The following is a 10,509-nucleotide window of genomic DNA, read 5'->3' on the forward strand; positions in this document are numbered from 1 at the left end:
CCAGACTGGTCTCGAACTCCTGGACTCCAGCAATCAACCCGCCTCAGCCTCCCAAAGTACTGGGACTACAGGCGCAAGCCATTAAGCCCAGACCAAAAAATTGTATTTCTTTATACGTGTATCTACATACATGTGTATATATATATCCTTATACTTTGAAAATGGCAACGTGAAAAGGCGCACCAACAAGGAACCGAATAAACATTACTACTGTGGCTCTTTAAACATCAAAATGCTCAAAATAATCAAAATGCTCACATTTAGTATCAACGGTAGCACGGATGTTTTTCACATTTTAAATAATTTAAGATGTACACCACTTCCTTTTTGGTAGAGACCCAGGAGTCCCCAGCAGACAGAAAAAAAAGAATTCCTCCTCTCTACTGCCTGGAAGAGACTGACAGTGGAAATCTATGTAGTACGAAAAGGAAGCCAGCAAAGGTCTCTACAATCACTGATATAAAGAAGTAGTTCTAAATATTTGTGTTAGTTCACATTTACCTGGATTTTTCACCACTAAATATATTTGGGACAGCCCAGGTGGGTGGACCACCTGAGGTCAGGAGTTCGAGACCAGCCTGACCAACATGGTGAAACCCCATCTCTACTAAATACAAAAAATTAGCTGGGCATGGTGGTACATTCCTGTAATCCCAGTTACTTGGGAGGCTGAGGCAGGAGAATCGCTTGAATCTGGGAGGCGGAGGTTGCAATGAGCCAAGATTGTGCCACTGCACTCCAGCCTGGGCAACAAGAACAAAACTACATCCCAAAAAAAAAAAAAAAAATTAAATTGCAGAAAACCCTGTCTTAAGGTTATAACCACTTACCCTTCAAATATTTAAAATGGAGGCTGGGTCATCAATTTTTTGGGAAAATGGGTTTTGGGGATTTTTTTTCCCCTTTTTCAAAATGAGAAGAGTAACATATTGCTTTGAGAGAGAAGACAGGAAAGTGAATACAGAGTTTTGTTAAATTGTGGACTCTGCTAAGCAAAGAAACCCTGTACTGAATCATTTTGCAATGAAATTCACTATCCCCCTCATTTATTTCCTTCATTCATTAACAAATTATATAAATGTATAACGTCCAACATGGTTCTTCCTGCTTCCCACTTCAATCCAAACTACAGATTCCCTTTACGCTAATCTTCCCGGAACACCATTTAGTCAACAAGTATTGAGGGCCAACCATTCCGCAATTCAACCTTCAGTCACTTCCTATCACTTCCTGGACAGTGACGAGACTTATTAACTCTAGTAAATCCAACTGTTGCCTCACTGCTGCCCAGGTGTTTTTCTTATTTCCCCCCATTTTTATTAATATTCTCCCACTTGAAACATTTTCCTTCACCCTAAAACTTGTGAAAAGTCACTTTAAATAACACTGCTTTTCTGACCTACCAAAGGTCAAATCCATACCATCTGTGAACTTTGCTTATGTCTTTTGAAAACCCATGTTCCAGGTACAGTCTAAGAAACAATTTGTAAAACTGTCTCGGCCGGGCGCGGTGGCTCACACCTGTAATCCCAGCACTTTGGGAAGCTGAGACGGGCGGATCACGAGGTCAGGAGATAGAGACCATCCTGGCTAACACGGTGAAACCCCATCTCTACTAAAAATACAAAAAAAATTAGCCGGGCATAGTGGTGGGCGCCTGTAGTCCCAGCTACTCAGGAGGCTGAGGCAGGAGAATGGCGTGAACCCAGGAGGCAGAGCTTGCAGTGAGCCGAGATCACGCCACTGCACTCCAGCCTGGGCGACTGAGCGAGACTCTGTCTCAAAAAAATAAATAAAATAAATAAACAAATAAATAAATAAATAAATAATAAAAAATGTCTCAGCGAATTCACCTAATCAAAACTTGTTCCTTCATGGGTTGAATGAGATCAAGATTTCCAACTCTTAAGTTTCTGATTCTTTGATTTAATATTTCATGTTGCTTAAAACTATTACTTAGTCCTTATATTGCCAAATAACTGCCACATGCATATATATCTTATTATACTATTATACACTCCCTGGGGACAAGGACCATATTTGATTATACCTAAGCATTGGTTTTTTTGGCTCACACACACAGCAAAAAGTAAATCAGTTAATTCTCTCTTAAAGGAGAAAACAGTTTTATCACCTGATCATAAAGAACTTTATCTTTCTGTTTTTAGAAATGTAAGTTCTCCTTGGTTTTTCTTATGCCAATATTAACAGTATATTTTCTTGATTAAGCAGATTTTATCTAATAGGCACTCAAATAGGCTTTGAATACATGGAGCACATCAAACATCCCCATTTCTATTCATGAAGCTTAAAATAATCAGATAATCATGAAAACAAAATCTAAATACAAACTGTAATAAGCATTATAAAAGAAAAGAACAAGGTGCTATTAAACAGTTATTAACAAAGAACCTAAGTTTAGATTGGCACGTCAGAGGCGGCCTCTCAAAAAGTGAGTTCAGCTTTAAAGCTGAATGAAAGTGAGATGGCATAGGGGATATTCAGGCTAAAATAACAGCATGTGCAAAGGCCTAGAAGAATGGATGAAAACTGAAAAACTTTCTGAAAGGTCAAGTACAACTGGAATGAAGAAAGTTGGGGGAAAGAAGCATGATGAAGCCAGCAGTAAGCAAAGACAGAAAGAAATAACCTTAAAATAAATGGAAAGGCTTAAAAGGGGTTCTGGGCAAGTGAGTTACCTGAGCAGACTTCCATTTTAAGAATAAGATACAATATCAGAAAAAGACAAGACATATGCAGGAGGCTCTGTGAGGAAGCTACTACATGCAGTGCATTAAATGAGAGCTGATGTTATCTTAGAGCAATGGCAGTAAGGATAGAAAAAAAAAAGATGAAGATATATCTTAAAGAAATGATCAAGATGTAGAGAGCGAGGAAAAGAAACTATCAGGAATGACTCTCAAGTTTCTAAAGTGAAGAACTGCATTAAGAAATGATATTTATCAAAATAAAGACAACTAAAAGAGGAAATTTGAGGGGCTAGTTAATCAAGAGTTATGTTTATGACCTGTTGAGACTGATAAGCCTATAAGAATGCAAGCAGAGATGTTATGAAGGCAGATGACTTTAGCAGTGTAAGGCTAAGAAGAGAAGTCTGGACTAGTGATAGGCATTCAGGAGCCAATAGCATACAAACTGTCTTTACAGCCATGGGGACAAATGATTACCTAGGGAAAAGGCAGTAAGTATAAAGAAGACTCAGAAAAACCTAGGAAACAGAGTCTGACAGAAGAGAGAAATCTGAAAGAGAGACTGAAAAGCAATGGCCAGAAGAGTGGGAAGAAAATGGAAGAGTATCACAAAAAGCAAAATAGAGTGTTTCGAGGAGGGCAAACAAAGGTCAAGTAGGCCTAATTGTGCTGAAAGGTCAAGATTTCCTGGTCAAATTGACTGGTAAAGAAGAAATGGGGTGGTGGAGGGCAGCTTTTGAATATATGTGACACTAGGAAAAAAGTTAACCTAGAATCTAAAAAGTTGTTATAATTTTTTAAAAATCAGTATAAAGATACTCTAAAATTTTTCAACCCGCGTAGTTTTTCTTAATGAGCCAGTAAAGCATGTTCTTACCATGACATATTCAACTTTAACAACAGTGAGAAGGCAAAAACCACCAAAGTTCTAATACTGCAGCACCAGAACAGGTCATGCTTAACAGCTTCATATTTTAAATTAAACTTTCTCTTTTATCTAATTTTTTAAATTGAGATGGGGACTATGTTGCCTAGGTTGGTCTTGAACTCCTGAGTTCAAGTGATCCTCCTATCTTGGCCTCCCAAAGTGCTGGGATTACAGGTGTGAAATTGAACTTTCTAAACAAGAAATAGAATTTATGTGTTTTGTAATTCTGAAGCCAATGTTGCAAAGGCTGAATCTAAATTATTAAAAAATTAAAATGGTTTTCCTAAAATTTCCACATAAGTTTCAAAAGAAAAAAAAAACCCTGTCCACCTTAACATTTAACATTTGAATGTCTAATGCATTCCAGGCACACCACTGTTATGACTTTATCCACTTTTTTCTCACCAAGGACTTGCAAGGAAATGTTACGTTCTATGGCAATTCCATCAGTTACACAAATGCACAAAGCAATGAAGCAACGAAGCCTGCCTTTTTTTTTTAGGTTTTCAGACACTCTTCAGAATTCCTTATGGGCACTAGCCTTACCTCTTACTAGCTCTGTTAGAAGTAAAACGGCACTAGATTTTGAAATGAAAAAACAGCCTTGAATCCTAGCTCTGCTTTACTGTTATGCATGTAACCTTAGACAACTCACCCTCTCTAAACACTCAGCAAGTTTCAGTTTATTCACCAATAAAATAGAAAAAAAATTAATTCACAAGTTTAGAGTGGTTAAATATGGTCGATATTAACTGAATCTAATACTAACACTTTTCATCACTTCTATGAACTGAAATTCTGAATTACATACTATTCTTACTTCTAATGAATATAAACCAAGTAATTCCACTCTTAAAATTTATGTATTCATTAGAGAACTAACTTGGAGCAATGACTTTATTAAAATTAGCATCATTCTTTACACTTAATAGTATTCTACCATCGAAACAGATGTGTAATAATACTAAACACACACATCTATTTTTTCACTCCTTCCCTAAAACCCCATTAAAATGACAGAAAAGCAATTTGTTAAGATATAAAGACATAAGCCCACAAAAACTGAGGCAGATGAAAAGACAATAGCAAAAAACATTTGAAAGCTGGAAAGCAGACAGTTGAGTGACAAATGACTTAGCAAACACTAGAAAATTAAATCTTTAGCAAACAATGGAGAATGCCAAGAACAAACCCAATTTAAACTGCAAAATCCCCAAAAGACTCAGGAATTGGCAGTACCACATCTATGTAAGTGGGATGTGGGGGGAAAGGGTGCTAAAATTAAAAAGATTGTTTAGAAGTCAGTTTAAGAAGCAGCCAGTCCTACAGATTCCCAACTGTCCCTCCCTAATCCCAAGAAAAAAAAAAGTATATTGTCTGAAGAAGGTAAAACACAAGATCACAGGACTAAGGAAATCAGGCACAGCAAAATGCGGAACATACTGAAAACAGGGTTGAGTGAAGAAATGTATCTGGGGATCCCCCGAAAACCTCTCATTCCACATCCCCCTCACTGCCCACCCCACAGAATGCTTGTTGAAAGGCCTTCAATTCCAAGCAAGAAATCAGGAGAGCCTTCTTATAGGGACCTAACCAGCTAGGAGGATACAGAAGAAGAAACCAACACTAGAAGTCCTCCAATCAAACAGCCCAGCCAGGTTACCATATAGGAAAGCTAACAATTGACAAGCCACACTCAGAATTTCTAATTAGCGTTTTAATTCCTTACTCTTACACATGACTACCAACTATCTTAGGAACAGCTATAAGATGAAAGAAAAAGACCAAAGCAAACAAAAAGTAAGAAAATAAAAACCGGAGGAAATAGACCACACAGAAAGGAAAAAAAAAAAAAAAAACTTAAAAAAAAAGCTAACATTTTATATATTCAGATAGCTAAGAAAACAATACTATCATTACTAAAATAGAATAGTATACTATTAACAAGGAGCAAAAAAAAAAAAAAGCACTTGGAAATTAAATATGTGATAAGGGAAATGGAAACTCAATAGAGCAAAAAGAAAAACAGGTGAAAAATAGTTGAGAAAACAAAAGGAAATTAGAAGACCAGTCAAGAAGGTCCATTATCCAAAAAAGAGGAGTTTGAGAAAGAGAGAAAAAATGGAAAGACATAATCAACAACCTGACTCAAGAAAAAGTCCCAGAATGAAAAGATGTTTCCAAACTGAAACGGTTCACCAAGTACTCAGCACAGTGGATGAAAAACGACCCACACAAAGATCCATCATGGCAAAACTTCAGAACACTGGAAACATAAAATCTTATAATGCTTTTAGATGTTTTAAAAATGAGGGGAGGAAAAGGAAGGAGAAAGAAAAGGGAAGGAAAAACAAAATACACAGGTCACATACAATATATGAGAAATCAGAATGGCTTCAGATTTCTCAAAAGCAATATGGATGTTAGAAAGTAATGGCACAAAATATAAGAGAACATAACTTCCCCTCCCTTGGTTTTCTTCACCTAAGAAAGTGTCAGAGTAAACTAAAGCCGTTTTAAAACAAGTAAACTAAGAATAAAGACACTAGTCTCTGGAAAATGGAGATCCAACACAAGAGAAAGTGAAAGGAATCCCAGAATAATGGTTGTGTACCAAGCCAAGAAGGCAACCAGTCAAGAATGGAGGTCAGGGGGTATGAAACTTCCTAAGATAAAATTGTTAACAGTATCTGATATTGGAACATCTTAAAAGGCATCTGATGAAAAGTAGAATTAGTGATAAATATTGAGAACACTAGGCAAAGAGGTAAAAAAAAGATAATGAACTCCAGCCAGATTACTCTGTGGTAAAGAGTAAACAAGCCACATGGAAAAAGAATTAAAAATACGTATATATATACATACACATATATATATAGTAGAGACAGGATCTTGCTATATTGCCCAAACTAATCTCAAACTCCTGGCCTCAAGCAATCCTCTCACCTTGGTCTCCCAGTGCTGGAATTATAGGCATGAGCCACCATGGCCAGCCCCACACTGCAAATTTCTAATCAGCAATTTAGTCCTTTAACACTTATTTGCAAGCAGATAATCAAGACTTACCAGACATCTAAGGAAAGGTTCTACAGGAAAGGTAGAGCCCAAAACATACAAAAATGGGAAGAGGGTGGGGAAAGGAGGGGCAACTTGGAGAAAACAGACAATGCTGACAGATGAAAACTTGGGAGTGGAGGAAAACCCATTTCTATTACAGACAGGTGGAGACAGAAAAGGGAAACAGCCACAAAACACTGTACAGGATAGGAAAAGTAGTATTTGACAATACTGAATAATCAATAGTGATAACTACTGGGAGGAAGGGTACCGGGAAAAAAGGAGACCAGGTAGATAGATGGTAACAACAAAATTAAATCTTCATTTTCTATCCAGGAAGTTAATAAAGACAAAAACAAATGAAAGGTGTATTTTATTTAACAAATATTTACATAGGGCATGTGAGTTAGACAGAGTTCTAGGGAATTTCCAAATTAATTCAATTCTTATGTCAACCCTATGAGGTAACTACTATTGTCATCATTTTTTTAATGAGAAAATTGAGGCATAAAGAGGATAAATAGCCCAATGTTACTTAAAACTAGTAAATGACAAGAAAATTCAAATCTAGGCAATCTAACTCCACAGTCCATGCTCCTAACCAGCAGGCTATGTTACAAATCTAGTAGTAAGACAAGCAAGTTATTTAGAGACTGGGAGGTAAATACCACAATAATCATCTAAAAGAGATGAAAGTGATTATTTCTAGGAAAGGAAAACTGGAAAGTAAGGCTGCAGGAAGCTCTTCCATGTATTTCTTGGACAACCATTTAAACTATCTTTAAACTGTGCATGTATATCTTGAAAAAAAACTTTAAAAATTATAATTCGGTATTTTAGTTAAAGTATTTTAACTGATAACTACTGCCATCCTCAGAAGTAGGCAAAATGAGTATTACCCCTATTTTATAAGTAACATGCATGCCTCTTAAATATTTGAGGACCTACTATAAAACAGGCACTGTACTTAGAAGACAGACATCAATTCACTTAAAAATGTTGAAGAGAGGTACAAAAAAAGCAAGTCTTTTTATCCATTTCCTTTCCATTTGTTGCATAAATTATATGATCCTGCATCTCTCACAGTTGTGCTTAAGATAAGGGACAATATAAACTTCAAATCATGACAAAAAAAACAAAATCAGAGAAATGTCTGCTAATTAATTCAAAAAAATACTTTGTCCCTGCCCTTGAGGAACTTCTAGTCTTGTGGGAAAGACTGGTAAACATAATTATAATTGAATGTATATAGTGCTTAAATAGAGGAATATTAAAAAGTGCTAAGGAAACAACATCCCCTGAGTGAAAACAATGCTTTGAAGAGAACATCTGAGCTAAGTCTTGAAGGATGTATGGAAGTTTGACCCATTTCACATTAAGAGGCTGTGCTAATAATAACGGTCACAAAACATAAAAGATGAAATATCTGTATTTTCCCATTCTTGTAAAGGAGAATTCACGGTTCATGTTATAGTCTAAGACATTAAGACTTTTTTTTTTTTTTGAGACAGGGTCCTGCTGTGCCACCCAGGCTGGAGTACACTGGCGTGACCCCAGCTCACTGCAGCCTTAACCTCCAGGGCTCCAGTGATCCTACCACCTCAGCCTTCCAGGTAGCTGGGAACTACACACATGCGCCACCATGCCTGGCTAATTTTTGTTATTTTTTTTGTAGAGACAGGGTTTTGCCATGTTGCCCAGGCTGGTCTCAAATTTCTGGGCACAAGTAATTCACCCACCTCAGCCTCCCAAAGTGCTAGGATTACAGGTGTGAGCCACCGCACATGGCCTGACATTAAGACCTTTTAAATAAGAATGATTTTTTTCAAAACAAGATACATAATCTTAACACCCTGATCCATGTTTATAGTCTCTCCCAGTGATCAAGTGAAGGCACTTTCCACATGTCTAAACATTTTATAATCTAAAGTGTTAGAGTATTATTTCAAAAGATGACTAAAAGATAACCATCCTCATTTGTCCTACTACCCAAGTTATATTGTTAACACATTTCCTGATTCACAATATTAAAATTATATATGTAGTCTCTCTCTCCTGAGACAAATGGTGACCAAGCCCACAAGATGCAAGTGACACAGAGGCTACCATGGGAAGAAAGGTTTTAAAAGTTTTTAAATCATATCATTGTTTTCTCTTGTAGTTATTCTTAATTTATCTTTCAAGGGCAAATTTAAATGAAATTAATTTCTTTTTCCAAACTGTAGTGATAAAATAAATAATCTTCAGTAAAACACAATGAAGAATATAATATATATATTTTCTGATCTTACGAGTTGTTTTAGGGCTACATTCCGATTTTACAGAATTTAAGATATGGCTAAAACAAAAATTTTCTGGTTTTTAATCACAAAACTTTGATGTTAACTAACCAAGGCCCAAATAGGTAGTAAATTCAAAACAGTCCCTGCTCTTGAGGAACTCCTGGTCTTGTGGGAGAGACTGGTAAACATAATTATAATTGAATGTGTACAGTGTCTGAAGACAACTTGTTATATTAGATCAGTATTTCCTTATTTCTCATTATGTCTTCTTGTTCCTTTTTAGAATTCCATAATTTCCATAATTGGCTTATTAATCCTTTTAGCAATTATTATCTGGAAAAATTAATTTTATATTAATATCTTAAACTGGGACCCTATTCCTATAATTAAAAATCTAGTTGAAAGTAGCATCATCTGACTTTGTCTGGAACAGCAAGCTGTGGAAAATCCTATCATGTCCTACCAATAGGAGGAAAAAGAGGGGAAAGACAAGCCAGGGGACCACAAATGGTAATTACAAAATCAAGGCAAGTTTGAATTCAAAATGAGTGTTTTCGTTTGTGTATTTTACCCATCTTTTATTTCTCTAAACTTAGCATCCACATAATATAGCTGTTTTTATAAAGGCTTCACTCAAATCATAAATTTGACTTAAAAAACATTAATAATTGTGGTAAATAATTCTTTTAAAATTACAGGTATTAATATGAGAAAATTAAAGGTTTAACAATAATAATGGAACAATTAAAGAAAGTACCTCCTAAAAGTTTATCTTTTAGACTACAGTTTTGTACAAATAATACAGAATACATTTGGTTAGGTAACAAGGTTTTAATTACATGACTATTAGAAAAATAATAAAAATCCTGAAAGACAAGACTTTATCAATTTAACCATGTCTTTACCTTATCTTTTAAACAACTAAATAACAAAAACCTCACTGAAACATTTGACCTTTCTTTTTCTAAAATTACAATTATTTTGCAATATGCTCAATTTTTCCAAAGCAAAACCCACAAACATACATATAAAATATAAATGCTTATATTAGCTTGATGAAAGTTTACTCACAAAACCCTCCAATACTAAAATAAGTAAATATCTTGCATGCTTAACTCCAAATTCCACAGTGAAAATGATGTCTTTTCATAACTCCTATAATAGTATTTTAATCAAGGTTAGTAACAGACTGGCAAATTTGTGAAAGAACATTACTTTAAAAATCAAGTAGGGTTTAAAACGATGTAGAAACATGAAAGATTTCTCAACTTTTCTAGCCAGTCAGCTTCAAAGACACAATTTGATTCAGTAAGAGTTACTGGCATATTATTTTCAGTCTGTGGAAAAACGCTTGGTTTAATAATGTACTTTAGGCTTTCTGTATCTTTTTGGTAAGGAAAAAAAGGAAGAGGTGGAGATTAGCTGGAGACCAAGGTCTTATTTTCATGCCTCTACAAATTCAATCCTCCAAGACTTACTTTCTTCTATTCTTTAAAATGGCTACCACCTTGATCTACCATGCAAAAGAAAA

General features: G+C 35.5%; 1 protein-coding gene across 7 annotated transcripts in view; it reads right to left on the minus strand.

Annotated features, from left to right (window-relative positions):
- TSC22D1 (TSC22 domain family member 1) overlaps window positions 1-10,509 on the minus strand; it is a 145,642-nt gene that overhangs the window by 130,476 nt on the left and 4,657 nt on the right. The gene's annotated exons all lie outside the window — the stretch shown is intronic.

The sequence above is a fragment of the Macaca fascicularis genome, chromosome 17, assembly GCF_037993035.2.
Source record: "Macaca fascicularis isolate 582-1 chromosome 17, T2T-MFA8v1.1".
NCBI lineage: Eukaryota > Metazoa > Chordata > Mammalia > Primates > Cercopithecidae > Macaca > Macaca fascicularis.